The sequence below is a fragment of the Pieris napi genome, chromosome W, assembly GCF_905475465.1.
Source record: "Pieris napi chromosome W, ilPieNapi1.2, whole genome shotgun sequence".
NCBI classification, from domain to species: Eukaryota; Metazoa; Arthropoda; class Insecta; order Lepidoptera; family Pieridae; genus Pieris; species Pieris napi.
The window spans coordinates 540979-557237 of record NC_062258.1 but is presented as its reverse complement, the minus strand read 5'-3'; the positions used below and the strand labels follow the sequence as shown (position 1 = coordinate 557237).

The 16259-nt window shown below is 36.3% G+C and overlaps 2 long non-coding RNA genes across 2 annotated transcripts; both read right to left on the bottom strand.

Moving 5' to 3' along the window:
- Positions 1-9220: 9220 nt before the first annotated feature.
- Positions 9221-15506, bottom strand: LOC125062033. Its single transcript, XR_007119133.1, has 2 exons — positions 15422-15506; positions 9221-9409 (listed from the first exon to the last, which is right to left on the bottom strand). It is a non-coding gene; the product is annotated as an uncharacterized LOC125062033 (long non-coding RNA).
- Positions 12580-13210, bottom strand: LOC125062036. Its single transcript, XR_007119135.1, has 2 exons — positions 13079-13210; positions 12580-12906 (listed from the first exon to the last, which is right to left on the bottom strand). It is a non-coding gene; the product is annotated as an uncharacterized LOC125062036 (long non-coding RNA).
- Positions 15507-16259: the final 753 nt, after the last annotated feature.

The window sequence follows — 16259 nt, the reverse complement described above, 5'->3', positions numbered from 1 at the left end:
AAAATTACATAATTTCAATTCAGTATTTTAGATAAGTACTTACGTGAGAAGTATTTTCGAAAGTCGTAGTAAGAATTTCTAGATAAAAGATAATTTTAACTGGATCTACACTATAGGCTCGACCAGGGTTCGTCCGCGATCTCAGTCTGGTAAAATTATTTAAAACTCGTCCTAAGAGACAATTCAAAAAATATCTAATTGCATCGTTTTGACTAAAGTACACATCTCTCTTTTCATCACAGCTTTACCACAATTTGACAGAAAGAGACAAATTAGTACTTTAGTAACAAGGGTGATTAAATTAAATTGATTTAGTTTTTATGAATAAACTGTATGTTTATTATTTCTTTGGTACAATGTTTCTTTTTAACCAATTAGCGAGTTTAAATTACTACATGCATCAATCAATATTGTACAACTACAATCGAAACTGTTTCACTTTATTAACAGGCTGATAAGTTCTTTTTCTGATTTATTCTTTATAAAAAAATAAGTGGCGCTACAACCTTTTCAGGTTTTTGTATGTTTCGTGATCCTTGGTTTTGTTCATCAAATAGGCACGTAGCACGTATGAGCCTTCTGTGCCTGACATACCCCGCCGACTTTTGTGTATATGGCAACTCGGTTTCTTTACAATTTTATACACCACCGTACGAGCGATTTTTAAAAAAATATACAGAAATTACATTGGTAAACAGCCGGGGTTCGAACCTACGACCCTAAGGATGAGAATAACATGCTGATACCACTACACCAAAACTGCTTTATATCTTTTATGTTAAATAATAATACAATAAAAAATAATAACAGTTTTATTTTATTAATCTACTTAATATTACATTTATTCTATCACTCTTCCTTTACTGTGCAGTCTTCTGCTTTGGAACTCCTTACCTCTTGGTATCAGACGAGCTGTCTTTAATTTTTTTTTTTAAATCTTCTTTTTGAGCATTTATCTCCTGCCTCGTAATTAGCTACATATATATAATAGCTGTTGTGACTCGATAATCCTAGGATTAACTTTTACATATTTGTTTAAATATTATTACTAGCTGACCCGGAAAACGTCGTTTTGGACTGTAGGTATATAATTTCTAGGAAACATTTTTTTAGTTCAATAAAAATAATTATCTACTATTATAAAAAATAGGGGTTGATCGTAGAGGGATGACAATTAAGGGTTGTATGTATTTTTGTATGCTGTATCATAAAAAAAATAAAACAAAAAGTTTTGTGTAAAAAATAAAAATTTAGGTGTGGGACCACCCTCAACATTTAGGGGGATGAAAAATAGATGTTGTCCGATTCTCAAACTTACTGAATATGCATAAATTTTTTTATAAGAATTGGTTAAGCCGTTTCGGAGGAGTATGGGAAAACAATTATTGTGACACGAGAATTTTATATATTAAATAGATTATTAACTTAGATTTTAGATTAACTTAGATTTTAGTTTACTTTAGTTATAGTTAGTGTTACATGTTATTTTACGATTTTTTTTTTAAATTATTTATGCACTTCTTGTACTTTATCCTCTGTATGTGTTTCTTTCTATATTTTACCATACTAGGGTTGCCTGGAAGAAATCGCTTGTTAGCGATAACGCCGCCCGTTGCCTAATAACTTATGTAACCTACTTTTTTATATGTATGTTTTTGTATAAGGAACTGCTCCAGATGTGGTCAAGTTCACCGTACAAAATGTCCAGCCATGGGAGTCATCTGTAACAAGAGAGAGAGAGATTCATAGAAGAAAAAAGTATGGGTAATCCCATTGATACTTATTTTCTAAATAGTCTTTTCACTAATGAGATTTCTGTCAGCCAAAGAAACCCTTATCATATAACTTTGTCCATAAATAGTAAGAATGTAGACTTTTTACTTGACACAGGTGCTGACACTAACATTTTATCATTTAACTCTTACAAAAAACTTAATTTGTCATTGAGTAGTTTAAAGAAAAGTAATCACAAACTTTCAACCTTTAGCGGTGAAGTATTACCTACAGTAGGTCAATGCATTCTGTCTGTCACACATAACAACAAAGTATACAATGTCAATTTCCACATTATAGATATACCTTGTAGAAATATTATTGGTCGCAACAGTTGTGAGAATTTAAAATTAGTCAAAAGAGTCCATAATGTCCAATTTCATGAGTCTGTCAATGTATCACAGCTTGTTGAATATAAAGATCTCTTCTCAGGAATAGGTTGTCTTAAAGATTACGAATGTCATTTGTCAATGAAGCCTGATGCTGTACCATCTATAGATGTCCATTCAGTCTCTTAGAACAATTAAAAGAAGAATAAGCCATGTTAGAAAAAGATCAAATTATAACCAAAGTCGAGGAACCTACTAAATGGGTTAGCTCAATTGTAATTGCCTCAAAAAAGAATGGTAAACTACGCCTGTGCATTGATCCAAGAAAACTTAATAAAGCCATTGTGCGTCCTCATTATCAATTTCCAACTATTGATGAAATTAAATCCAGCCTCTCTGGTACGCAAACAAAGGTTTTTATATGCTTAAATTAGATGAAGCTTCTTCAAAGCTATGTACATTCATCACACCTCAAGGTAGATATAGATTCCTAAGACTACCCTTCGGGATAAATGCAGCTCCAGAACTGTTTCATTCCATCATGACAAACAGATTCAGTGACATTTCAGGAGTCCAAATTATGATGGACGATTTCCTAATTTATGGTCAAACAAAAGAAGAACATGATTTTAGATTAAAACAAGTCTTAGATAGAGCTAGGGAGTTAGGAATAAAATTTAATAAAGAAAAGTCTAATATATCTAAAAGTAAAGGCAAGTACTTAAGACACATCTTTTCTAAAGATGGTGTGAAAGTTGATGAAAACAAAGTCAAAGCCATTTGCAGTATGCCACCCCCTACAAATGTCACAGAATTACAAAGATTTTTAGGTATGGTTACATACTTAGGCTCATACATAGAGAATCTGTCAGAAAAAACTTCTAATTTAAGAATGCTTTTGTCTAAAGAAAATGAATGGTCTTGGCAAGAGAGACATAACATAGCATAACATTATCAATCCCCTGGTAGAAATAATCCTGTCCAAGAATCTAAAACAAACACATCACATACACCAAATACACGTACTCACCACACAACTTATTCTTCATTCGGCAGAGCTATCATAAAGCCCCGAAGATTTTGGTAATTAGTCTAGAATCTAGATTAAGTTCATACTTAGTTTGTAAATGTATTGTTTAATGTCTTTTTTTTTTTTTTTTTTTTTTTTTTTTTTCTATGGCTTTTATTTGTGCCAACTGGGCACAAGGTACTTCGCCAGTGTCGTGTAGATGGAGAAGGCACGATGGAGATTGATCGGTGAAAATAATAATTAAGTTAATTTTGAATATGCACCTAAACAAAAACAAAATAGTTGCAATTCGATTGTTAGTTTTAAGACGGCACAGACAACACAAATATGAGTGAGTAATAATAACATTATTAAATACTGTTTCCTCTTTATAATAATTTTTATATATATATTACACTTTAATTTTATTGATTTCTATATATTTACATAAAAATCTACAATATGGACTAAACACAAACATTAACAAACATTTAACACTTAAAGGACGGGGGACTTTACGGGGAAGAACGTCATAGAGAGGATAGGTTAGTTTGGGACAATTAAATAGAATGTGAGATACAGTGCCTTCATCCAAGCCACACTCACAGATAGAGTGATCCCTTATCCGGAGCTTGGCTAGATGAACAGGAGTGCAAGCATGACCAAGACGAAGACGTGAGATTGTGGATGTAATCCAGCGATTTACATTCCGATAATGACAAAACCAGGGTTGTCTTGGTATGTTTGGTTGGATGGAAGCATAAAACTTACCCCTAACCGATTTGGAGTCATTCCAAAATGTCTTCCAGGTTCTGTCCAGATATGTCTTTGCAAGAGTACAAAGATCCTGTGCTGAATTTTCAAAATGATCTAGAGAACCTGACTCAACAGCTGATTTGGCACATGAATCAGCAGTCTCGTTTCCAGGGATACCTGAGTGGCTAGGAATCCAAACTAGTATGATAGACAATCCTTTTTGATTACAAGAGAGCAGAGTCTCCCTGATTTTTAGAATAATGGGAAAACGTGATTTGCTGCGAAATGGGTTTTCTTTAATGGACATTAAACAACTAAAAGAGTCTGTCAAAATAGCTGTCTGTTGTATGTTATGGGAGTGTGCAAACAGGATTGCTTCCAATAGAGCAGTGGCCTCTCCTGTGAACACTGAAGATTCGGGAGGACATTTAAATTTCAGGATAATTCTATACCGAGGAACCCAACAGGCAGCACCAACACAGCCGTCTGGAGACAGCTTTGATGCGTCAGTGTAAATAAGAAGATGATTTGGCCAATTTTGATTAATATAGCTTTGTAATTTGATGTTGGTATCTGGGGCTCCTTTGATCAGACCAAGGTCTGTGATGATGGAAGGTTTGTATACAAGGGCTTTATAAGAAGTAGAATACAGGGGATTTATTGGAAAAGATATCAGGGGGTTAGGGAGGCTGGTGAACTTTAGATAACTATCTAGCAGATAGGAAGAGGAGTTGCGGGAACAAGGAGAATGTGATAGTTGAGATAATCGATGCCAAAGAGGGTGGGATGATAGCTGTAACATCTTGCTAACAAAGCGGTCACATAAATACTGCCGGCGGATGTGTAGAGGAGGATCAACACACTCAACCTGCAAAGCATTAGTGGGGGAGGATTTCATTGCACCTAGAATGATTCTAAGGCACCTATATTGAATTTTGTTTAGTTTCTCAGCAGCTGATTTGTTAAAGGGATCCAGAACAAACATACAGTAATCCATATGACTACGTACTAAGGCATTATACAATAACTTTAAAGAATAGGGATGAGCGCCCCACCAAACTCCCGCTACTGCTCTTAGTACGTTAATACCTTTTTCGCATTTTTTGATAATGTGTTCAGAATGGGCAATTCCGTTGTCTAAATAAATACCTAAAAATTTTGCTTTATCTGTCAGGTTGATTGCTTGATTTTCAAATGAAATGAGTAGAGTGGGAATGTATCTCTTCCTTGTAAACACCACTGCCTGAGATTTGCCCACTGACAGGGACAAGCCGTGGTCAGACAACCACTGGCCTAGATAATACAAAGCAGAATTGATACGACAGGATACTTCCCCTATACTGCCTGAGCTGTGATAGAGGACAATATCATCAGCATATTGTAAAATATTGCAAAAACTAGTAACAGACAGTTCGAGGTCATGGGTATAAATGCTATAGAGCAGAGGGCTGAGAACTGAGCCTTGAGGGAGACCATTCCAGACTAGTCTGGGGGGAAGAGAGGTATTCTGATGCTTTATCAAAATAGATCTGCTAAATAGCAGATTACATATGAGATGTACCATCCTCGAAGAAACACTCAGCTTAAGCAGTTTCTGCCTGAGCGCTGGAAGTAGGACACTGTCATATGCAGAAGCAATATCAAGAAACACACCCACAAGGTACTCTCCTTTTGTAAAGGCTAGGCGAATGTCTGTTGTCAGTATACTGAGGCTGTCTGTGGTACTCATACCCTTCCGGAACCCAAATTGGGATGAGGGGAGAATATTTCTACTTTCCATAAACCATTCCAGTCGGTTTTTAAGAAGGTGTTCCGTTACTTTAGCTAAAGTAGATGACAAAGCTATGGGACGATAAGAATTTGAATCTGAAGGGTTTTTTCCAGGTTTAAGAATGGGAATGACTATTTGAGATGTCCAAGATGTCGGTATAATACCAGTTTCAAAACTTTTGTTGATTATTTTTAGATAGTAAAGTTTAGCTTTGTCATTTAGTCTAGTCAGGAAGGAATATGGAACGCCATCTTCCCCTGGAGTTGAATCTTTGAGACCATTAAGAGCGATTTGAAGCTCAGAGAAAGAAAAGGGAGCATCCATTTCATTGTTAGCCGGAGCTGGCGTAGAACTTAGAAATGAGTCCATATAGGGAGCGAAAGGTGGAGCCAGTTTATCTGCAAAGTTGTTAAGCCAGTCAGAAGGGTTATTTGAAGAAGGATTAACATTCACCCATGGCTATGATAGGGCTGGGAAGGGATGATAAAATTGATTGCATCTCAGGAAGAAGAGAAGGAGAAGGGTGAGGAATATACAAAGATACAAAAGAAATGTCTAAGGTACGAACAGCAACAGCATTAATCTGATCGCTGTGGGTAGGAAGAGGAATTTGGGAGAATGGGAGGGAATGCCGTACAAAGACAGCACTGCCCGCATACCCATCATTCCTGTCATCCCGCAGACAGGAAAAGCCAGGCACCCGAAATCGGGAACCAGGTCTCAGCCATGTCTCCGAGATGGCAACAATCGTGGGTTTATGGAGGTTTATGAGGGAAATTAATTCATGTTTTTTTGAACGTAAGCTTTTACTATTCCATTGAATTAGGGTTATTGGGTCCGTTTTGTAGTAATTTAAAAAGTTGGGATAGGTTTTTGGCAACGTTGGGCGGTAGGGGGATTTCGCTACATGGAGCGACAATACTTAGAAGAAATTCAGAAATAAATTCTAACATTTTGCCCTGAGAGGGAAGGGTGTCAACATTATTGTTGAGAGCACAACCATTTGGGAGGGATGAGGAGCACTCACCAACAATAGTCTGGTGAGCTGTTCTATCGTACCCCTTTGCTAGAGGAGCTTGGGGACGAGGGGAGCGATAAATTGTTTGGCGATAGGAAGCATTGGTAGGAGTTTGGGCTTTTTGAGTAGATTTTAGAGAATAGGCAGGAGTGGTAAACATTTCTTTTGTTATCTCAGCATATGAACGTCGGACAGGAGGAAACTTAATTGCTGCTTCAACGTATGAGATGTTGTCCTGGGACATCACCATTTTTATGGATTGCTGTCGAGTAAATTCTGGACAGCCCTTGTCAGAAGCAAAATGTTTGCCTGAGCAATGTAAACATGTGGATGATGCTAAGGTGACTTTACACGTATCACCTGTATGGGGCTGAGCACACCTGTAACATCTGGGCTTAGATCGGCAGATCGATTTGATATGTCCAAAACGGCAGCAGTTCAGGCACTGTATGGTTGGGAGTTGGTAGGTTTCGACAGGGAGGGAAGTGTGGTAGGAGTAAACCTTGGCAGGGAGCATTTGCCCCCTGAAGGTAAGGACGACAGATTGGGTAGGCACCCAGGTGGTGACACCCTCAGTAACTGTTTTTCGGTTCAGTCGCCTTGATTTTAATACTTCACCACATCCAGGAGGAAGCTCTAATGAAATTACGAGTTCGTCCATTGACCAGTCCACCGGTACACCTCTGACCAACCACATTCTGGTAATGTTATAAGTGGGGATAATAGCTTTAAACTTGCACATACTAAGAACCGGGTTGACCAGAAAGTTGTTGGCAGCTTCAGCAGAAGAGAACTCAACGGTGATTTTATTACGGCCTACATTTTTTACACCATCGTGTATGATAGAACTAATTTTGTGCTTATGCATAAACTGGCCGAATGTTATAGCACGTAAAGAGGCTCCGGAAGATGGGTCTTCTACTTCACGGGAGACTTGGACAATGAACGGACCTTTATCTTCATTAGAGTAAGACCTAGGTCCATCGGAGAAGGAGGGGTGGACATAAAGGTGTTGTATAGACGGGTTCGCCTGAGCGGGATCCGTAATAGTTTTTTTAAAGGATGGTTCATTTCTCTCCTCTCCTTGTCGTTTGCGAGACGTAGAAGAGGTTCCCGGGTCAGGAGGCTCGGGGTCAGGATCTAGATCCATTTTACTAAAACTGCAGCAACTATATTAATTTAAATTTTATACTTTACCAGCACCAATAGGGTTAGTTTTATCTAAATAGCACAATAACAACTATTTCAGCTTAGGAAAATCACAGAAACACCGAGAAAAACACGGAAATCTCACTAACACGTGCGTCAACCAAAGCTAACGCGAGCGAACCCGTTTAATGTCTTTAACCTAATTTTGTTTTGTGTAGCTGTCAAAACACAGTTATGTCAATTTAGTAGACGTCAATGTGAGAACTGTCAAAATTGAAAATGTCAGTCAAGTCAATGTTCCGTACCATTATTTCAGTCTAATAGTATGTAAGAATTTTGTCATTGTAAAAAAAAAAAAGTGTATACTTACGTACGTACTATGTTCCACTTCATGCCATGTTTTCTTTTCTTAATAAGGGAGATGTTACGTATCTATGATTTAATATTATCTATGGGTTTCCGTTTCCTGTAGTATGTCTCGGACCGCCTGTCATGGCTGAATATATGTTTATGAATAACAGTAATGTCGTCTTATTTTAATAACCGCTTACCTGGCCACCCACCATAACACGATACACGTTTCAATACATGACATGTTTGTGTTTGCCACATGCTGATAGTGTCTGATGACAATTATCATTAACATCTGCATTCTGCCTGAATAATAATATTTACACAATTATTATACACTTGGGTATAGTAAAACGTTACGGCGCGTTGCTCAATTATCTCCAAAAATTGCGTGACGTAATAGTTGAAAGCCGAATCCCTATCACCAAATTGCGCTTCTCAACATTACAAAATTTGTCAGCCAAATAGGTATATCGATCATCTTTCATTACTCACATTATTCTACATTTTTTACATCTAAAATACGTCATTATCTCATCACTATCTTTAATTAAATATGTTCAGATGAGGGAAGAGTTTACCGGATCGACGGAATGAACCTTAAATGATGGAATCGTATGTTATTCTTCAACCAACCAATGTTTTAATAGTTATTCTGCTATTCTATAAATCATTCAAATCGATCCTACCGTTCTCGAGTTATAAGTGTTCGAACAAACACTGTTTTGTATATTAAGTAGTTTTACTGTGTTAAAACGAAGTTAAAAGAAACAGTCGCGACATCTATTGGATATTACGTAAGTTTAGAAATTTGATATAGAGACATCTAGCGGAAAACGAATAAACTAAGTTGTCGATGCCAGTTTGGACCATTAATTTTGAAATTTAAGACACGTGAACTAATCATATACTACATTCATAGATGGCGTTGTTTCAGAAAATATTATGTATTGACAATGTCCTAGACATAATATTTGTTTTTACTAAAATTATTATAACTGTATCATTTGATTAGACATGTACACAAAATTTAATTTTTAAACACAATAACACGCAGACAGTACCTGTATATTATCTGCCGATCCCCACGATTTAAGCTGATCGCTATCATCTGATCTTCTATCAAGTTCCCTCTCTCGGGCAGACTTCGGCACATACGCTGAAGACCTGGTCGCACCTACGCCTAGGAAGTTACTGAGTTACTGAACGCCTCTGTCGTCTTCTTTACGCGAACGTAAGAAACCCCTCTTTTTCTAAGAAAACAGAAATAATATAAGACAGATAAAAACAAATTATATAAACAATTGTAAACAAAAAAAGAAATTATTGTTGAATAATTATGAGTTTTAAATGGACCGTAGAAAAATGAAGTAATTTTTAGTGAAGTAAAAATTACATAATTTCAATTCAGTATTTTAGATAAGTACTTACGTGAGAAGTATTTTCGAAAGTCGTAGTAAGAATTTCTAGATAAAAGATAATTTTAACCGGATCTACACTATAGGCTCGACCAGGGTTCGTCCGCGATCTCAGTCTGGTAAAATTATTTAAAACTCGTCCTAAGAGACAATTCAAAAAATATCTAATTGCATCGTTTTGACTAAAGTACACATCTCTCTTTTCATCACAGCTTTACCACAATTTGACAGAAAGAGACAAATTAGTACTTTAGTAACAAGGGTGATTAAATTAAATTGATTTAGTTTTTATGAATAAACTGTATGTTTATTATTAATTCTTTGGTACAATGTTTCTTTTTAACCAATTAGCGAGTTTAAATTACTACATGCATCAATCAATATTGTACAACTACAATCGAAACTGTTTCACTTTATTAACAGGCTGATAACTTCTTTTTCTGATTTATTCTTTATAAAAAAATAAGTGGCGCTACAACCTTTTCAGGTTTTTGTATGTTTCGTGATCCTTGGTTTTGTTCATCAAATAGGCACGTAGATGAGCCTTCTGTGCCTGACATACCCCGCCGACTTTTGTGTATATGGCAACTCGGTTTCTTTACAATTTTATACACCACCGTACGAGCGATTTTTTAAAAAATATACAGAAATTACATTGGTAAACAGCCGGGGTTCGAACCTACGACCCTAAGGATGAGAATAACATGCTGATACCACTACACCAAAACTGCTTTATATCTTTTATGTTAAATAATAATACAATAAAAAATAATAACAGTTTTATTTTATTAATCTACTTAATATTACATTTATTCTATCACTCTTCCTTTACTGTGCAGTCTTCTGCTTTGGAACTCCTTACCTCTTGGTATCAGACGAGCTGTCTTTAATTTTTTTTTTTTTAAATCTTCTTTTTGAGCATTTATCTCCTGCCTCGTAATTAGCTACATATATATAATAGCTGTTGTGACTCGATAATCCTAGGATTAACTTTTACATATTTGTTTAAATATTATTACTAGCTGACCCGGAAAACGTCGTTTTGGACTGTAGGTATATAATTTCTAGGAAACATTTTTTTAGTTCAATAAAAATAATTATCTACTATTATAAAAAATAGGGGTTGATCGTAGAGGGATGACAATTAAGGGTTGTATGTATTTTTGTATGCTGTATCATAAAAAAAATAAAACAAAAAGTTTTGTGTAAAAAATAAAAATTTAGGTGTGGGACCACCCTTAACATTTAGGGGGATGAAAAATAGATGTTGTCCGATTCTCAAACTTACTGAATATGCATAAATTTTTTTATAAGAATTGGTTAAGCCGTTTCGGAGGAGTATGGGAAAACAATTATTGTGACACGAGAATTTTATATATTAAATAGATTATTAACTTAGATTTTAGATTAACTTAGATTTTAGTTTACTTTAGTTATAGTTAGTGTTACATGTTATTTTACGATTTTTTTTTTTAAATTATTTATGCACTTCTTGTACTTTATCCTCTGTATGTGTTTCTTTCTATATTTTACCATACTAGGGTTGCCTGGAAGAAATCGCTTGTTAGCGATAACGCCGCCCGTTGCCTAATAACTTATGTAACCTACTTTTTTATATGTATGTTTTTCTATAAGGAACTGCTCCAGATGTGGTCAAGTTCACCGTACAAAATGTCCAGCCATGGGAGTCATCTGTAACAACTGCCACAAGCCGAATCACTTTGCCAAGTGTTGCCGCAGCACACATGTGAGATTCATAGAAGAAAAAAGTATGGGTAATCCCATTGATACTTATTTTCTAAATAGTCTTTTCACTAATGAGATTTCTGTCAGCCAAAGAAACCCTTATCATATAACTTTGTCCATAAATAGTAAGAATGTAGACTTTTTACTTGACACAGGTGCTGACACTAACATTTTATCATTTAACTCTTACAAAAAACTTAATTTGTCATTGAGTAGTTTAAAGAAAAGTAATCACAAACTTTCAACCTTTAGCGGTGAAGTATTACCTACAGTAGGTCAATGCATTCTGTCTGTCACACATAACAACAAAGTATACAATGTCAATTTCCACATTATAGATATACCTTGTAGAAATATTATTGGTCGCAACAGTTGTGAGAATTTAAAATTAGTCAAAAGAATCCATAATGTCCAATTTCATGAGTCTGTCAATGTATCACAGCTTGTTGAATATAAAGATCTCTTCTCAGGAATAGGTTGTCTTAAAGATTACGAATGTCATTTGTCAATGAAGCCTGATGCTGTACCATCTATAGATGTCCATTCAGTCTCTTAGAACAATTAAAAGAAGAATAAGCCATGTTAGAAAAAGATCAAATTATAACCAAAGTCGAGGAACCTACTAAATGGGTTAGCTCAATTGTAATTGCCTCAAAAAAGAATGGTAAACTACGCCTGTGCATTGATCCAAGAAAACTTAATAAAGTCATTGTGCGTCCTCATTATCAATTTCCAACTATTGATGAAATTAAATCCAGCCACTCTGGTACGCAAACAAAGGTTTTTATATGCTTAAATTAGATGAAGCTTCTTCAAAGCTATGTACATTCATCACACCTCAAGGTAGATATAGATTCCTAAGACTACCCTTCGGGATAAATGCAGCTCCAGAACTGTTTCATTCCATCATGACAAACAGATTCAGTGACATTTCAGGAGTCCAAATTATGATGGACGATTTCCTAATTTATGGTCAAACAAAAGAAGAACATGATTTTAGATTAAAACAAGGGGTCGGACTTACAAGCTAGCCGCAAGAATTTGGGGATGATTAATATTGGATTATGTTGGGGTTGGTTTACCCTTTTAAATGACACCCCCCTTACCCCGCGGAGACGCTTAGTTTTTTTTAAAAATGTAATGTAATTTTTGTATAACATATTTATTGTAGCGAAATATTGTTGTAAAACCAATTCGTATTTTATCAAAATACAATATTTTTAATGTTATGTTGTTTATAGTATTTATTTATAATTACGAATTTTTAGTAATATTTATTTGAAACGGAACGAAACGTCACATTTCATGAAACGTCATATAGCGAGCGTCTTGTTATGCGTTTGATGCGCCATTCCGTTGCTATCCTGCGTACGCGAGTTTTGTAATCCCAAGTTTTGATATTTTTTAACGACTTTTACTTGTTTCTGGACTCCGATATCTGCACAATTATCGACCTTCGCTTGTTTTTTGGATTCTGATATCTGCACAATTTATCGACCTTGGCTTGTTTGTTGGATTTAAGTCTGCAATACGTGTTTTGACTTGACTTGTTAAAATGGCGTCGTCTGCCGAATCTGCCGCCGCTCCTATTGAAAACGAAGGTAAAAGAATTAGCTTTTCTCTACAAAAATGTCTTTAATGTAAAGATACTTATTTATACACACCTCTACTAAAAGGTTTTTCTGCGGAAATTACTCGTTTTCGAGATATTTTAATTTTTCAAATTTTCAATACATTTTATTGATAATTTATACTTACAGTCTATCAATGTATCTATGTTTCGCGGGACCTTTCATCATTTTTGGTTCATTAATCATGTCTTTATTTTTAGCTGGGCCATCCACTTCTCACTCTGTGGAGTCAGGCTCCAATTTTGAAGATGACCTCTATGTGTGCCGGCATTTATGTGGGCGAAATATTGCCTATGTACAATTTACCTCGGCTTGTCAGGCAACTGGGAACCCGGGAGCAGTGTTTGGCTTTTGCTGAAGAGCATGGGCTCATTTTAGCCAACAAAATGTGCCGTGTACACCGCCAGCTGATGCGCCTGGATTTGACGGCTAACACCACAGTTGGGGCCTTTGTATGTAGCAGAGGGAGCTGTAGAGCCAAGTCCCGTACATCAAGGGCCACAGGAACATGGTTCGAGAAGTCAGGGTTGCCATTGCCAAGGATATTTTATTTGATATACTGTTTTGCACATCGCAAGTCCCACGAAGAGGGACGATGATCGACCATATTCGATGATCCTCATCGTGACGAAACAAATACATGCTTGTCCAGGGCCACCATCACAGACTGGTACAGTTATTGTCGAGAAGTTATTGTAATTTATTATTTAGAGACTCAACAAATAAAAGGAAAAATAGGTGGCCCTGGAAAAATTGTACAAATTGACGAAAGCAAATTCGGCCGGCGCAAATATAATAAAGGTAATAAATAAGTCATAATTAATTATAATTTTTTAATCAAATTATAATTTTTTAAATAATTAATTACTTATTTCTATTTTTAGGAAGACGAGTTGAAGGGCACTGGGTCCTAGGTATGATAGAAGATGGAAGCGAGGACTTGCGCTTGGAGGTGTGCCCGGACAATGTGCGGTCTGAAGAGGTCCTGGTGCCCCTGATAAAAAAGCACGTGGAAGTGGGCACCACAATCCACACAGATTGCTGGCGTGCTTACGATAGTCTGGCAGAGAACGGGTATCACCATAAAAAGGTCAATCATAGTGACCCGAATAATCCATTCGTTGCAGCAGATGGGACTCACACTCAACGTATTGAGTCCCAATGGCGTGTAGTGAAAAGATTTTTTTACAAAGACAATTACAACCATCCCCAAAACTTTGGCGATGTGATTGTGGAGTGAGTATTTGTGGCGTAGAAATGTTATGAAAAATAAAAAAGATCCGTTTATCCAATTAATTGAGGCAATTAAATATATATACAAACCTTAACCTCTGGTTTTATTTATGCATCTTCATAATATCACCAAATTTCATTCTTATTTCTAGAATACACTAGTTAGTGAGATTGTACAAGATCATAACTTGTAGTCGATCATACCCAAAACCGAATCAGAGCACCCCACTATCCACGTGGTCTTGTCTGTCTTACCCCTGAGTGTATATAAATAATCGGAGGCGCGGAGGAAGAGCAGCCCCCACGCACGCAAGGGTGGAGGGGCTGCATTTCCCGTAGCGCCGGAGCTGTCCAAAAAACCAATTATTATTTAGATCGGTTAGGTTAGGTTAGTATATGAATATTTGGTCGCCTTCGGCGACCAAGACGCCGAGTTGCCGAGGCTTGAATAAACAATTATTATTTAGGTCGGAGCTGTCCAAAAAAACAAATATTATTTAGATCGGTTAGGTTAGGTTAATATATGAATATTTGGACCAAAACGCCGAGGTTGCGCAGGCTTGGATAAAATGCCTGTTGTTAATTGTGTATTAATATTTTTTTTTACGCTGGGGCGGAGGGAGTTGTCTCCTGCAGCGCCGGAGATGTCATAGAGCTAGACCCCCTCCCACAGACTATTGTAAATAACTAAATAGCGCTATTCTAACCTCAAAACTTTAACCATGAATATCTCCATAACCATGGGGTTCCGCATGTTGGGGATGGTACAGGGGGGTAGCAGTAGACCCCCCCCCCCACCCCCAAAACCCCAAAAATCCGGCGGCTAGCTCGTAAATTTTTCCCAAAACAAGTCTTAGATAGAGCTAGGGAGTTAGGAATAAAATTTAATAAAGAAAAGTCTAATATATCTAAAAGTAAAGGCAAGTACTTAAGACACATCTTTTCTAAAGATGGTGTGAAAGTTGATGAAAACAAAGTCAAAGCCATTTGCAGTATGCCACCCCCTACAAATGTCACAGAATTACAAAGATTTTTAGGTATGGTTACATACTTAGGCTCATACATAGAGAATCTGTCAGAAAAAACTTCTAATTTAAGAATGCTTTTGTCTAAAGAAAATGAATGGTCTTGGCAAGAGAGACATAACATAGCATAACATTATCAATCCCCTGGTAGAAATAATCCTGTCCAAGAATCTAAAACAAACACATCACATACACCAAATACACGTACTCACCACACAACTTATTCTTCATTCGGCAGAGCTATCATAAAGCCCCGAAGATTTTGGTAATTAGTCTAGAATCTAGATTAAGTTCATACTTAGTTTGTAAATGTATTGTTTAATGTCTTTTTTTTTCTTTTTCTATGGCTTTTATTTGTGCCAACTGGGCACAAGGTACTTCGCCAGTGTCGTGTAGATGGAGAAGGCACGATGGAGATTGATCGGTGAAAATAATAATTAAGTTAATTTTGAATATGCACCTAAACAAAAACAAAATAGTTGCAATTCGATTGTTAGTTTTAAGACGGCACAGACAACACAAATATGAGTGAGTAATAATAACATTATTAAATACTGTTTCCTCTTTATAATAATTTTTATATATATATTACACTTTAATTTTATTGATTTCTATATATTTACATAAAAATCTACAATATGGACTAAACACAAACATTAACAAACATTTAACACTTAAAGGACGGGGGACTTTACGGGGAAGAACGTCATAGAGAGGATAGGTTAGTTTGGGACAATTAAATAGAATGTGAGATACAGTGCCTTCATCCAAGCCACACTCACAGATAGAGTGATCCCTTATCCGGAGCTTGGCTAGATGAACAGGAGTGCAAGCATGACCAAGACGAAGACGTGAGATTGTGGATGTAATCCAGCGATTTACATTCCGATAATGACAAAACCAGGGTTGTCTTGGTATGTTTGGTTGGATGGAAGCATAAAACTTACCCCTAACCGATTTGGAGTCATTCCAAAATGTCTTCCAGGTTCTGTCCAGATATGTCTTTGCAAGAGTACAAAGATCCTGTGCTGAATTTTCAAAATGATCTAG